This window comes from Arvicanthis niloticus, chromosome 19 (genome assembly GCF_011762505.2).
Source record: "Arvicanthis niloticus isolate mArvNil1 chromosome 19, mArvNil1.pat.X, whole genome shotgun sequence".
NCBI lineage: Eukaryota > Metazoa > Chordata > Mammalia > Rodentia > Muridae > Arvicanthis > Arvicanthis niloticus.
The window spans coordinates 8,683,359-8,699,147 of NC_047676.1; the positions used below are offsets into that span (position 1 = coordinate 8,683,359).

At 46.3% G+C, this 15,789-nt stretch overlaps 1 long non-coding RNA gene across 1 annotated transcript; it reads right to left on the reverse strand.

The window, feature by feature from the left end:
* Nucleotides 1-632: 632 nt before the first annotated feature.
* On the reverse strand, nt 633-6,957 carry LOC143435126 (uncharacterized). Its single transcript, XR_013105131.1, has 3 exons — nt 6,731-6,957; nt 4,397-4,796; nt 633-3,605 (listed from the first exon to the last, which is right to left on the reverse strand). It is a non-coding gene; the product is annotated as an uncharacterized LOC143435126 (long non-coding RNA).
* Between the last annotated feature and the right edge of the window lie 8,832 nt (nt 6,958-15,789).

Below are 15,789 nucleotides of genomic sequence, written 5' to 3' on the forward strand. Positions count from 1 at the left end.
AGCCTGTCCTGAGAATGTCACCATTGTTGACCTTACTGGTCACTGACCCCATTTGTGATAGACCTAGATGGAGCGGGCACCTTTCTCTCTAGCCAATTGCGGGTACAGTCAAGCACTTTGACTTATTTCTGACTCTTGGAGGGTTCCTGGGGGATTTAACCCATCTAGGGGGTTCTGGTTTACTCTGCTTTCATCTGGAAATTCTTTTCAGCCCTAAAGCACTGGCTCGTTGTCAGTTTTCAATGATGGGACTGTGGACTTGACATGTGGGTCTGCTGCATGTCCCCATAGGATGCCCGAGGAATGAGCCTTAGTGGCACAGCCCTGTGACTGGACCTGCCTCAAGGACCTAGAACCGAGAGCGTGTGTGTCTCAGGGGTCCCAGTCTGTGAGCTGCTTTCAAACCTTGTGGCACACCATTTCCAGTATTTTCCCATTAAAAAACTGGTAACAACAACAACAAACCCAGATGTCATTTTCTGGTGGTTGATTTGAATTCTAGAAACAGCTGAATCTGGAGATCCAGGTTGACGATCAACTTTGGAACACACATTTTATTTATTTATTTATTTATTTATTTATTTATTTATTTATTTATTTATATATTTTTTTGGTTTTTCAAGGCAGGGTTTCTCTGTGTAGCCCTGGCTGTCCTGGAACTCACTCTGTAGACCAGGCTGGCTTTGAACTCAGAAATCCACCTGCCTCTGCTTCCCAAGTGCTGGGATTAAAGGCATGTGCCACCACTGCCCGGCTTGGGACACACATTTTAAAAGTAAGAATCGAGGAGTGCTTTTATGACTGTCAAATTGATTTTCCTAAGTGACTCCCAACCTGATACTCTAAGTCTAATGCTGACTCCCTCAATAGAAGTAGCATGCTGATTTAAAGTGCGTCTCTCAGAGATGGCTCAGTGGGTAAAGGTCTTTGTGGCTATGTCTGATACTCCAAGTGTGGTGGTTTGCATAGGACCCGCACCCATAGACTCACGTGTTTGAATGCTTGGCTCGTAGGGAGGGGCACTATTAGGAAGTGTGGTCTTATTGGAGGGGGTGTGGCCTTATTCGAGGAAGTGTGTCACAGTGGGGGTGGGCTTTGAGGGCTCCTATGCTCAAGCTCCTGGTTCAGATCAAGATGTAGAACTCTCAGCTCCTTCTCCAGCACCATGCCTGCCTGGATGCTGCCATGCTTCTCGCCATGATGATAATGGACTGAACCTCTGAAACTGTAAGCCAGCACCAATTAAATGTTTTTTGCTTTATAAGAGTTGCTGTGATTGTCAGGCAGTGGTGGCACATGCCTTTAATCCCAGCACTTGGGAGGCAGAGGCAGGCAGATTTCTGAGTTCAAGGTCTACAAAGTAAGTTCCAGGATAGCCAGGGCTATACAGAGAAACCCTGTCTCAAAAAAAGAAAAAAAAAAAAGACTTGCTGTGGTCATGGTGTCTCTATACAGCAAATAAAAACCCTAAGACATTAAGTTTTATCCCTAACACCTGCACAGCAGGAGAGAACCAGTTCTCACAAATTGTCCTCTGACCTCCAAACACTCTGTGGTACGATGCCCAAATAAATACATAAATGAATGAATGAATGAATGAATGTGTCTTTTCACAGTATATTTCTCCAGATAGCTGGGACAGCATCCATATATGTGGGAAGTTCTCTGTGACAGTTTTCTCAATGCCCCCGCCCTCATGGTAAGGTGTGCTAGTTTCATAAAGAAATAAGTTTTGGTGTCCACTGACGGGTACCCCTTCCTAGTCTCTGTATCTTCAGAGGGAGTTTCTGCTGAACCATTAACCCTGGCCCTGCCACATGACAAGGGTGAAATTTATTTACTGGAATGAAACATTTGCTAGATTCAAGTTGGGATTTATTTCCTAGACTCTCTCCTAAATAGTAACATTCGGGTCACCTTGAGTTTCTGTGGCAAACTCATTATCAGTCAACCCCATGTCCATGTCCCCCCCTGCCCTCTGAGGAGGCCTGTAGCTATTATACTGAAATTTATTCCCTTGTAGACAGAGGCATATTAAGCAAAAGTAGAAGCCAACAGATTTCTGCAAAATTTGAGTTTCCTCATAGAAGGCACAAAAAATGGGTGACCTTCCCCTCGTTTCTTGATGTTTCAAAGGTACATGTAATGTCTGGAGTGACAGAAGCCCTATGAAAACAAAAACAAGCCTTAAAACCAGGAGTTCAACTGACAAAGATAGACAGACACAAAGCTGGGTCCCTAGTGAGAGCACACAAGGCCAGGAGAACCTGTGCTGGCCGTAACCTCTTCTCTTAGCGTCAGAGCCACAAGGGATTAGCACAGACTATTGCTCCACTTAGGAAATGTTAAATGAAGCCTTGGGGCGGGTGAAGACACCCTAAAATACTCAGGGGATGAATGAGAAGAATCAGAGTTTGTAAGGTTAACAGATCTTATTAAAGAATTTTGGAACCAATTTGGAATTTGGGCTCTAATGTAATGTTATCTCTGACTTAAAAAACGTACCCAAGCAACTTCACATCACAGCGTTGAGGTGGTCATGGTAATGATGACACCTGCACCCCCAGCACTCAGAAAGATGAGGCAGGAGAAACTCCAGTTTGGAGCCAGCTTGGAGTTTGCCCATGCCTCATGTACGGAGGCAGGGACTGGATTATGCCTGTCAGGAAGTGAGAAGTCTCATGTTTGCTATGCACTAGCTCTATGCAAGAGTCTCTGCCTGCATCTCCTCATCCCATTACCTTGACAGCAAGGTCTAAATCTCACTCTTTCATACATCTGAACCTCAAATTTCAGAGTAGATGAGTGATTTTTCCAAAGTCACACAGCACATAGGACAGATTGACCTCTCAAGGCTTCCGTTGACCATTGCGCCAGCTCTGAGCCTTGCGTGACTGACTGTACTCAACCCACAAGTTCTTAACAAACGTGTCGGTGAAGAGCTTCATGTCACGAGGTTGATTCCCCCTCCTCTGTCTCCAGCCTCAACCTCCCTTAATTCTTTCCTTCCTGTGGTTTTGACTATATAACTTCGCCTTTGCTCTGTGAGTTTAGGGCCCTGCTCTGAACTGTATAGAGAACCTGTCCGTTAAGAGTGTTGAAAGAGACAGTAATAGATGGGAAGCCGCCATGATTCCACTAATGCCGTGTTCATAAGAAACCCACCCAGGGCCATCCATCCTATTCTCCCATCAGAAGGGAAAATAAGTTATTATGATCAAGGCACTCTGCTGAGGACAGTCACAGGATTGCCTTTCTCGTAGGAATGTGCAAAGAGCCATCTCAAGGTTGAGTTTCGGAAGCGGCGGAGGAGTGAGCATTCTCTCAACCTGAAAGGCATTTTAATTAGTTTCTTTTCCACGGGAAGCATCCTGAAGGCTGTGCTGTGGCCGGCCAAGTGAATGAGTCTGTAGGATGTGTGTAGGACGGCTGAGAACACACCAGAGCTTTGCAGGTCCAAACCTGCAGCTCTTATGTCACCATCTCATGTGGCGTCCACTAGCAAGCAGTGGCAGAGGCTAGATCACTCCATGCTGTGGGTGACTTGTGCCCAGCACCTCAACGCTAAAACAGGACTCACTCCATCAGATGGCCAAACGGCTGATCTGCAAAAAATTAACATGAGAGTACTAGAGTAGGGTGGTCCTGATGCAGTACGCCTGCTGCCCTTAAAGAGAGGGGATGCTTGCACGCTTGTACACACACACACACACACACACACACACACACACACACACACGGACACACGGACATAGGATGCCGTGTACACATAGAAGCAGAAGGTGGCGTGGACAAACCAGTGAAATCAAGTGAAAAAGCAACACTGTTCAAATCTCAATGTGTGGAGGAGAACAGTGGGATCAATCTAGTTTGAGGTCTGAAAAGATAGTTTTAAGATTTGCTTCTGGAAGCTGGCGGTGGTGGCACACACCTTTAATCCCAGAGCTGGGGAGACAGAAGTAGAGGAACCTCTAAGTTCAAGGCCAGCCTGATCTACAGAGCAAGTTCTAGGACAGCCAGGGTTACATAGAGAGGGGCCGATATCAATTTCCCCCTCCAAAGAAATAAAGATATTAGCCAGGCAGCGGTGGCACATGCCTTTAATCCCAGCACTTGGGATTCAGAGGCAGGTGGATGTCTATGAGTTCAAGGTCTAACAGGTCTACAGATCGAGTTCCAGGACTGCTGGGGTACACACAGAGGAAAATCTGTCTCAAAAAATTTTGTACAGTGGCAGATGACGTCCCCTCGTGAGGAGGTAGGCCGTGCATTCCATATCATGTATCATTCAGTTTAAAGGTGGGGACTGGTCATGATGGCACCTGGACTTATTTTGACAGCCAGGTCTTTTTTTATTAGAGGGGTGGGCCTCTAGGGGTGGGTCTGGGGCCCTTACCGAACAGCTCGATCATTCTGCCTTTAGAATCCCATGGTTTCATCACATCTGGGAGCTGGAGGGCTGGAGGAGGGCTTCGAAAACATTATCATCTGCTCAGAGGCCGGAGCCGCCAGGTCTGCTGTGGCCTCGCTGTCTGCCTGGTGGAGTCTCACTCCCCACAGAGTCTGTCTGTCATTAAGCACATCTTTGGTCATCACTGGACAGACACTGCTCACCAGCAGCCCACCTGAGGATGGCCCCGATGATACACAGCGGCTCAAACACGATGCTGGAATCCTGGGTAGCTGCGAAGATGGTGGTCTAGTGTATCAGTTCGTGAGACACATACCCATCCTTATGGCTGCTTCTGGCTCCAAGTACTCAGAGGCATAGGTTTGTGGTCCCAGCATCTAAGAGGCTGAAGTAGGAGGATCATGAGTCAAGAGCAACTGAGACTACAGAGTGAGACCCTTATTAAGGAAATAGATGAAAATGATAAACAAAGACAATCTCCCGAAGGGGAAGCTGTCTCCTGGTTAGGCAGAGGCAGGAGACACCCCAGGAAGGAAGCCCTAGGTAGTGTCCCCAGAGGATGCTATGAAGGAAGGGCCTGGTTGGTCTTCATCTTTTTGTGGCTCACTTTTCCCTACCTGTCTTAGTTAGGGTTTTACTGCTATGAGCAGACGCCATGACCGAGGCAACTCTTATAAGGACAACATTTAATTGCGAGTGGCTTACAGGTTCAGAGGTTCAGTCCAGTATCATCAAGGCAGGAGCATGGTGGCATCCAGGTGTAGGAAGTGCTGAGAGTTCTACATCTTCATCTGAAGGCTGCTAGCAGACTACTGGCTTCCAGGCAGCTAGGATGAGGGTCTTAAAGCCCACACCCACAGGGACACACCTACTCCAACAGGGCCACACCTTCTAACTGTGCCTCTCTCTGGGCCAAGCATGTATAAACCATCACACTATCTGTTCTCTTCTTGCTACCAGAAAGGGGGGTGTTCTCTTAGCTTATGTTGCCCAGACTCAGGGAGGCAGAGCCTGGTACATTTCTTGTCTGGGCCTGGGTGCGACTGTCACTGTGTGTATGGCATTGAACAGCATCTCTCAACTTCCTGGCCACTGTAACTGAGAAGGTCTTCATTTGTAGTAGGGTCTTTTTTCTTCATTTGTAGTAGGTTAAAATGAGATTGCACTGGACTAGGGTAGCCTCTAACATGATATGACTAGTGACCTTAAGACATGTCTTGAAAACATCCCGATGAAGCCACAGATGAATAGAGAGAGAGGGAACACAGAGGTGTGCCACTGAGGCCAGACTGGCAGAGGGATGCCAGGGATGAGTCTTCCCACTGCAGTTCTGCAGGGCACAGTCATGGATACTTGAATTTCTGGTATCCACAATCCACAAGAGAAGGTAAGTTGACTGTTACTAAGCCACCAACTTGTCTTTTTTTTTTTTTTTTTTTTTTTTTTTCTATTTTTTTCTTTTTTGGTTTTTCGAGACAGGGTTTCTCTGTGTAGCCCTGGCTGTCCTGGAACTCACTCTGTAGACCAGGCTGGCCTCGAACTCAGAAATCTGCCTACCTCTGCCTCCCAAGTGCTGAGATTAAAGGTGTGCGCAACCACCGCCCGGCAAGTTGACTGTTTCTAAGCCACCAACTTTTGATGTCTTATTTTGGCACCTGCAGGACATGATCAAACTGAGTTGAGGCCAGGAGCCTCTGCTTGGTGACCCTAGCTCAAACTGATTGTCTAGACAAGGAGCTATAGGATCATGGGGATGCCACCTAAAAGAAGCAAAAACACCTGCCACAGAGCGGGGTAGGGACAGTGCCCACCATTTGCAAAACGCTTCTGCTTTGGCTGGTTTTTGTTAGCTGTTTATTCATTTATTTATTTTTAAGATTTATTTATTTATTATGTATTCAGCATTCTGCCAGAAGAGGGCACCAGATCTCATTATAGATGGTTGTGAGCTACCATGTGGTTGCTGGGAATTGAACTCAGGACCTCCGGAAGAGCAGACTGTGTTCTTAACCTCTGAGCCATCTCTCCAGCTCCCAGCTGTACATTTAAAAACAGTCTCATGAAGCCCAGGCTGGGTGATGATGACCTTGACCTTGAACATCTGCTCCGTCCGCCTCTACCCTCCCAGTGTTGGGATTACTTGTATACGAGACCATAGTGCCAGCGATGGAACCCAGGGCTTTAAACATGCTAGGCAAGCAGCTCTGATTCCCATCCCCAGCCTTTCATCAGCCTCTGACAAGCATGATTGATATGGACAGTTACCGGCTCCACGGAGAAAGGTGTCAACATACTCAGTGTGTGAGCTCCCCAACTCACCCCACAGAGACCAAGAACAGAATCCATGACTGGAGGGTCCAGGCAGTTCAGCAGCCTCTCCCTGGGGCAGCAGAGGCAAGGGCCATAAAGCCACAGCATGGTTGGTTCCAGGGCTCAGGGGTAGAGTCCAGCCCTCCTGGCAGTCACTTCCGAGTCCACTTTCTTCCCAGCCTCCCATCCTGGCCGGGTGATCTCAATGTGACAGAAGAGGGGCCTCCTCTCTGGGAGCTTAGTGTCCCCCAAGAACTAGAGCAGAGGGAGATTAGGGGTTGCTAATTTAGGACCAGGACTGATGTGCTATAAAAAGCAAGGAGGCTTTGCGATCTGCAAGCCATTTTAGAATTGCATCCCACACACAGAAATGATGAAGTCAGTGGGACTTGTCTCTCTCTCTCTCCGCTCACCCTTCCTCTTCTAAAGATCCTCCCAGCACCTTCGCTGAACCCTTCACACCTTCACTGATGTCCCTGTCAAAGAAGCTCTAGATGGAGAAACCAGAGGTGACCCCCTCAGGTCCTTTAATCCTTATCTGTCCTGGGAATCTGAAGATCTAGAAACAGGCAAGGAAAATTTCAAGGATCTGAATGAAGATATCAAGGAAGTGGAGGTGGCTGGAGGGCTGGCCTTAGTGTGATGTCCCCACCAGGAACATTAGGGGGACCCCGTAAAAATCTCAAAATACTTTACACCCCTTACATACTCTAGGGGGACCCCATAAAAATCACCCTCAATTCTTGCCAGGGGAATTTTACCTATCTATGATTTTCACTCTACTCTCCCCTGCTCCACTCTCTGTGAGTGTGTGTGTGTGTGTGTGTGTGTGTGTGTGAGAGAGAGAGAGAGAGAGAGAGAGAGAGAGAGAGACAGAGAGAGAGAGACAGAGAGAGAGAGACAGAGAGACAGAGAGAGAGACAGAGAGACAGAGAGAGACAGAGAGAGACAGGGATAGCTCAGTGTCAGAGAAGGGTTGTAAAGTTGACTGGAATTGGAACTTCTCCCTGTCCATCAGAGCATCACACGGACTTTGGAGGGACCTGAACATTGGACTTTGCAAAGATTGTTTCTGCTCCAGGGCCAGCAGGTTGCTTGGGCCCTGGTCTTGACGAAGCCAGTTCCAGTTCCTCTGAGGAAAGTGTGTAAACAGTTTTTGTTTGTTGTTGTTGTTTTGTATTTTTGAGAGTAACCCCAAACTGTGTTTTCTCTTTCGCTATCCATCATAGGCTACCTGGCATGTGAGGCAAACATTCTTCTATACTCGCTGTGAAGGAATTCCTGTGTGCTCAGTAATAAATCCCAGGACGTTGTTTGGGACATAACATCTGCTGTGTAGCTACTGAGAGCAATTATGAAGCAGCCAGGGTGGCAGAAAGGACAGCCAGGTGCTGAGGAAGGCAGAGCTCGGAAGAGCCATGACTCTGATCGTTATATCAGCACTTGATTCAGCAGGGAACCCCTGGGCTGGGGCCCTCAGTGTGGTAGAACCAACAGCCTCTGATGACCCTCCTGAGACCCGAGACTGCTCCTGTTCCTCTCAGACATAGGCCCAGGAGGGTCCTGGTTACAGGGTGGGGGGTAGGAAGTGGTAAAACAGGCTCACTCCAGCTCAGGCTGATGCTTTGTGGGGTGTCTTTACCCTCTGATATTTTGTCTTAGGGACAAAAGGTAGTGTCAGGCTGTCTATTAGCAAAGGCATCCTTAACTCAGTCTTCATGGGGAGTGGCAGACATGACCAGCATGAGATGCTTGACACTGTGACAGCCTACTCGCCTGGTCTCTTATGCTAAAGTAAAATTACTTTTAAGCTTTACTTACTCCATGGTGTCACACGATACTATATTATAACAGTAGAATATGGGGAGAGATGTAGCTCAGTGGTAGGGTACTTTCCTGACATTTAAGAGGCGTTGGATCCAAGTCCCTGCATCTTAAAAGACAAAAGAAACCAAATATAGGATAATAATTAAATAGTATGATGTGTACACACATATATAGTATTAGGGCAAAATGGTTACATAGTTTAATCTGTATAGTACAGCTTAGTTTATGTATTATATATGTATCTTCATTTCTTTTCTTATTGCTCTGATAAAATACCCTGATGAATGCAACTTAAGGGAGAAAAGTTTGTGGTTCAGGACATCGTGGTAAGGAAGCTACAGTGGCAAGAGGCTGAGGTGGCTGGTCACATTGCATCCATAGTCAAGAGCAGAGAGCCATGAATTCACACATGGTAGCATTCAGCTCAATTTCTCCACTTTACACAGCCTAGAATACCTGTCTAGGGAATGGTGCCACCCACAGTGGGCAATTCTTCCCACCTTAGTTAACACAATCAAGATAACACTCCACAGACAAACTATACTAGTCACTAACTTTCTGTTGGTTATAACAATTTATTTAATCCAAAACATTGACAAGATTATCACAGCAACACATATCCAATATAAACTTATTAGCAAAGTTTACATATTTTTGTCACTAAATCTTAAAAAACTCTCTGCATATTCGGCTTCCAGCACCTCTCTACTTAGGACAGCTACATTCTACGTGATTTGTAGCTCTACATGGTAAGTGGCTGCCATCCTGTAACCGCAGCTCTGATGCCTCTGACCCTTGACCTCTGCCAGAGATGAGGAAACATGCCCTTCCTCCAAGGATTGCTCCTCAGGACCAAGCAGGAAAGAGATGTTGAGAAACAGGAGGGCTACAGAAGGAAGCTTCTAAAGTTAAATATCACTCCCACCTGGTGCTTTGCAGAGAGCCAATACCTGACTTTCAACCAATACAATCATGTTGTCATTATGCTAACAAAGGCTTAAAATACCTCCCAGATGCCCCTCCGGAGGGTCCTGCTCCCAATGCCTCTGACTCTGATCACAGAGCCTGTCTCTGCACCTTAAGAGTGCAGCTTGCTTGGAGACCATTTACATTCTTCAGACCTTTTATTTCTTAGGTTCAAATCCACTAGTGTGCCCTCTATCCACCCTAAGACTTGAGCACGTGCTCTGAGTCTATCTCCTTTCCAGCTGGAGGAATTGCCAGGGACAGATGACCCCCCCCCCTTTTTTTAAGTGATGTGTGTGTCTGTGTGAGGATATGCACACACAAGTGCAGTTGCCCTTCGAGGCTAGAAGAAGGGATCGTATCCCAGAGTTGGAGTTACTGGTGGTTGTGAGCTGCCTGGTGTGAGTGTTAGGTCTTCCTCAAGAGTGATATGAGTTCTTAACCTCTGAGCTATCTCTCCCTCAGGTGACATCTTAATTTCCACTCGTTTCAGCTTCACAGAATGTGAATGTGCTTCACAGAGACTTCTGGAGACTGGCATTCTTAAACGGGAAAGAGGAGGTCTGCTTCTGAATTCAGTTAAGATGGTGTCCTGCAAAATCCATGGGCCACTCACCATGGTCTCTTGAGCCCTAACAACCCTCGTTATTTTTTGATAGGACACTCTGGGAGGGCCCAGTGCAACAAAGTCCTGAAGAAATGCAGGATCTTGGAAATCACTGCCTGGTTCACATGCGACAAGAAACAGAAAGCGGGACACAGCATCTCATCTCTGCCAGGGTTTCTTCCCTTTTCCTTTTTACATAAATTCTTATGTAATCCAGCACCTGCTCTATACAGGGCCGTCCCAGCCTCCCCTGTGGTAGCTCGCATCCCACACTCACTGTCACAGACTCCTACGTCCTCACACTCTTTCTCTCACACACACATATGGCCACAATCCCAGGAACACTTATGCACACATAAGTTTCTCTGCTTCTGTTTTCTGTCTCTCTCTCTTTCTCTCTGATACATACATAACTTCCTCCTGGGGTCTTCTACATGGGACTGTAGATGGCCAGTGTGTATCAGTGTATGGATGAGTACAGTGTGTGCAAGTGTGTGTGTGTGTGTGTCTGTGCGTGTAAGTGTGTGACTATACAGCAGGCAGACACTTTGGATGGACTGTAGGTGTTCGGGAACCTCTGGAAGGAACCAGACTCCTCTCTCAACATTGACTTGGACCTCTGACCTTGGTGGTGGCGTCCTCTGCACCCTTTGGGTGACTCCAACCTACACTCATTGTCTAGGACACCCTGGTGCTAAGATGGGAATGAACTCCTTGCTAGAAGCACATGCTGTGCAAGGTAGGACAGGAGCAGGTAGAAGCACCCACGCCTCCCATGCACAGAGCTGCAGCAGGCAAGGGTGGTGGGGGGTGAGTGATGGCTGAGGCCTAGGCAGATGTGGGAGCAACCTCAGCCAAGGCTGCATTGCTCTGAGGCTTAATTAGTGCTCTTCCTTGTTATTTTATGTCAGTCTCCTTCCAACAAGGCTCCGCAAACGTCATTGTAGTCTGGGCTCCCTACCCCTGCACGCACAAGCAGTCATCTGAAAATAGAATTCAACTCAGAGCAGGACATATTTGACAATGTGCTTGGGCTGGTTTTATAAAGTACACATATACACATATAAGCACATATACATATATACACATATACATATATACACATATATACACATATATGCATATACATATATATACATATACACATATATGTATATACACATATATACATATACACATAAGCACATATACGCATATACACATATACATATATGCACATATGCATATATACATACACACACATATATATATATATATATATATATATACACACACACACACACACATGCATGCAGTCCCATCTAATCAAAGGAACACAATCAGGTAAATTCAGAGATGGGAGGCTCCCTCCTACAGCACATCTGACTGTAGGCCTTTCAGTTGTCAAGGTCACCACAGTCCAGGTGAGTCTGAGAAACTATCACCCTGTGAGGAACCGAAAGAGATGTGACATCTACACACAGTGTGGGATTCTGAAAGAATAGGTTAAGAGCACACCGAGGGTGTCTGAACCTCAGCTGGAAAAAGCTGGGGGTAGTAGCAGTGTGTCTGCTAACTCAGTGCTGGTGGGGGCAGGGGGAGGTACACACAGGTGAGCCCTGGGCTTGGGGGGAAGTTGGACACAGGTGAGCCTTGGGCTGGGTGGGGGGAGGTGGGCACAGGTGAGCCCTGGGCTGGGAGGGGGAAGGTGGACACAGGTGAGCCCTGGGCTGGGAGCGGGGAGGTGGGCACAGGTGAGCCCTGGGCTTGTGGCTAATCAGCTGAACCTGATTGGTCTAATTGGCGGACTCCAGGTCACTGACAAACCCTGTGGTAACAAACAACAATAACAAAGCCAGGTGTATGGTGTCTGAGGAATGACGCCTGAGGTTGACCTCTGCCCTCCACATGTGTACACACATGCAATCCACAGGAACATACTTGTGCATACACACTCAAAAGGATGACTACAGAAGTGTTTTAATACTGGTTGTTCATAACAAAAGACACTACTTGTGATGATATTAGGGAATATAGGAACTCTTTTATCTGCCCAATACGTCTAAACTTCTTTATTTATTTTAATCTATTTTCAGGCCAGAGACATGGCTCAGTGAGCTAGGCACTCACTACCATGTCTGAGGCCCTGAGTTCAATCCTCATGACCCACATGATAGAAGGGGAAAACCATCTCCTGCATGCTTCCTGTGATCTACACATGTGTGTGGAGGCACACACACACACACACACACACACACACAAGTGCATGTTTTCATTATAAAAGTTCTATTTTGAAAATCAGCAGGGGCTGGAGAGATGGCTCAGCAGGTAAGAATACTGACTGTTCTTGCAGAGGACATGGGTTCAGTTCCCAGCACCCATATCAGGTGGCTCACGACTGCCTGTAACACCAACTCCAAGGCGTGAAGCTTCTCTGGCTTCTGCAGGCTCTGTCGTTCACTTGGACACCCTCCCCCCACACACAATTAAAAATAATCTTAAAAAGAAAAACCTCAAGCGGTAAGCATTGGGATGGTTAGCTTGTGACAGGAGCTCTGGGACATTCTATAAGCTCTTCGGTCTCATTGTAATAACCTATTTTCTGCTTCAGTCGGCTGCAGTGAGAGTTTTGTTGTCTCCACCCCAGAACCTGGACTAATTAATCCTTACTTTATGTATTCATACACTACATTTAAAATTCAAACAGCAGGAGACTCAGTGTCACATTAAGTTGTGTCACATTAACAGCTTTGAAAGGCGAGCTAAGGTGGGTACAGCACCTGGGCGCAGGATAGGGTTTGCAACCCCTGTGATGCTCCCTAGAGCTTCAAGAGGGGAGGTCCGTTTGTTATCACCGTCAGAAGCAGCATACTTTGAAATCATTGGTGGGAAGATGAAGATAACTAAAATCAGTTCAATTACTAATTCTTTTCCAAATAGACAAGTTTTATTAAAGTTTTTTTTTTTTTTTTTTTGGTTTTTTTGTTTGTTTGTTTTTGTTTTTGGTTTTTTGACAGGGTTTCTCTGTGTAGCCCTGGCTGTCCTGGAACTCACTCTGTAGACCAGGCAGGCCTCGAACTCAGAAATCCACCTGCCTCTGCCTCCCAAATGCTGAGATTAAAGGCGTGCGCCGCCACCACCCGGCAAGTTTTATTAAAGTTAAAGAGAGTTTTCTTTCCTCACAAATCAAATCCCTCTTTGCTTCCTTTGTCAAGCAGGATCTATGAACTTCTGGTTATTTTTGGTTGGGTACCTAAGGCATACAAGTGACTTGAGTTTCTTCCAGATTCTCCAGCAGGACATTCTCTGACTTCTTGACAGCTCACCTCTTAGGTCCCACCACGCACAGCCCACCATATGTTTTCCTTTAATGATATTTAAAATTGTGAAACAAGTGATATGGTGACTAAAGGAAAATCAACAATCTGGGCTTTGTGGTGCAGGCCTCTAATTCCAGCTACAGCCTGATATAGGAAGATTGAGAGTTCAAGGCCAGCCTAGATACCTTAGCAAGACTGTGTCTCAAATCAAAACTAAACACTAGGAAGCTGAGACAGAAGGATCACTAGGAGTACTAGAACAGCCTGGGCTAATGAGTGAGACTTTGTCTCCAAAAACAAACAAAAAAGTAACCAAGTAACATTGTTACATTGTTTACATGTTACATTGCCTGTGACCGCTGCATATTTTCTTATAGAGTTTTAATTGCCTCTAGACGATTTATAAAACGCAATACAAGTCAGTGCTGGGTGGACAGCATCTCCACCACATTGCTTAGGGAACAAGGACACAGCAAGTGTTTCTACGAGATCAATGAAGACTTTTTTTTCTTTTTCTTTTTTCTTTTCTTTTCTTTTTTTTTTTTTTTTTTTTTTGGTTTTTTGAGACAGGGTTTCTCTGTATAGCCATGGCTGTGTTGGAACTCACTCTGTAGACCAGGCTGGCCTGGAACATTTTTTTTTTTTTTTAAATTATAGTCTTTTTGTTGAAGCTGGCAGTGGTAACCCATGCCTTTAATCCCAGCACTTGGGAGGCAGAGGCAGGCAGATTTCTGAGTTCGAGGTGGGCCTGGCCTACAGAGTGAGTTCCAGGACAGCCAGGGCTACAAAGAGAAACCCTGTCTCAAAAAACAACAGCAACAACAACAACAAACCAACAAAAACAAACAAACAAACAAACAAACAAAAGGGCATTTGTGTGTGAAGGATATTCTGATCATGCTCTTCCATCCCCCGCTGCAGCCCCTCACATCCTCCCCGCCTCCCTAACCACCCAACCTCATGTTTTTTTATCTCTCTCCAATCTCCAAGCAAACAAAAAACAAACCATAAAACCAAAACGATAAACAACAACAACAAAAATACCTAAACAAAGCATGCTCAAAAAAGCCATGGAGTTTATTTTGTGTTCCCCAACTACTCCCCAGCATGGGGCAGCAGGTTGTGGTTGATATACCCAGTGACACTCCCCTGGAGAAAGTGGATTTCCCCTTCCCCGGCAGGTATCAATTGCAAATAGCTTCTTAGGGATAGGAGGAGTGTGTCCACTTCTCCTTTTCAGTATAGGGACCCTGCCAGGCTTGAACCTGTGCAGGACTTGTGCATGCTGCCACGTCTCTGTGAGTGCATCAGTCCTGCTGTTTCTGGAATACACTGTTTCCTTGAAGTCCCCCATGACCTCTGGCTCTTACAATCTTTCTGCCTCCTCTTCCACATAGATCCCCAAGCCTAGTGGAAGGGATTTGTTAAAGACAAATTGAGGGCTGAGCGCCCCAAGATCTCTCACTCTCTGTACATCATCCAGTTGTGGACCTCTGAGTTAGTTCCTGACTACTTCACTATGAAGCTTCTCTAAGGAGGATTGAGTGGTGCTCGGATCTGTGGCTGCAGCAGCATGTCATTGGGATTCCTTTTATTTCTGTGATCTTTTAGCAGAATGATAATAGTACAGGTTTTCCTCCAGGGCCGACTTCCTATGTTGTCTCAGGTTCTTGACCACTTTTAGCAGAGTCAAGTATGGGTTCCATCTTGTGAAGTGGGTTTAAATTCACATTGTTAAAAGTGGTTGGTCACGCCGGGCGGTGGTGGCGCACGCCTTTAATCCCAGCACTTGGGAGGCAGAGACAGGCGGATTTCTGAGTTCGAGAGGCCAGCCTGGTCTACAGAGTGAGTTCCAGGACAGCCAAGGCTACACAGAGAAACCCTGTCTCGAAAATTAAAAAAAAAAAAAAAAAAAAAAAAAAAAAAAAGTGGTTGGTCACTCCCAGGACGTTTGTGCCACCATTGCACCAATTTTGCAAGCAGGTCTCTGTTGTATGCCATAGGGTTTGTAGCTGGGTAGCTGGCTGATATTTAATGGTTCTTTTTCTCCTCTGGATGCATGCAATGTACCTGCAAGCACCATGGATGCTACCCAATAGAGGTGATACCCAGTTTCTCAGTGTTCAATGGTTAAGTGGAATCTTCAGCAATAGGGTCTCACTCTCAGGTTGTATAGAGTCGCCAATAGCCCTGTTAATACCCTGTGCTGTTTGGTGGGAGTCGGGGGCGTGTCAAAGGGACCCTTTTAGCTAATGGTTCAGAAAAGATGAAACCCAGGGCTGGAGCGATGGCTCAGTGGTTAAGCGCACTGACTGCTCTTCCAGAGGTCCTGAGTTCAGTTCCCAGCAACCACATGGTGGCTCACAACC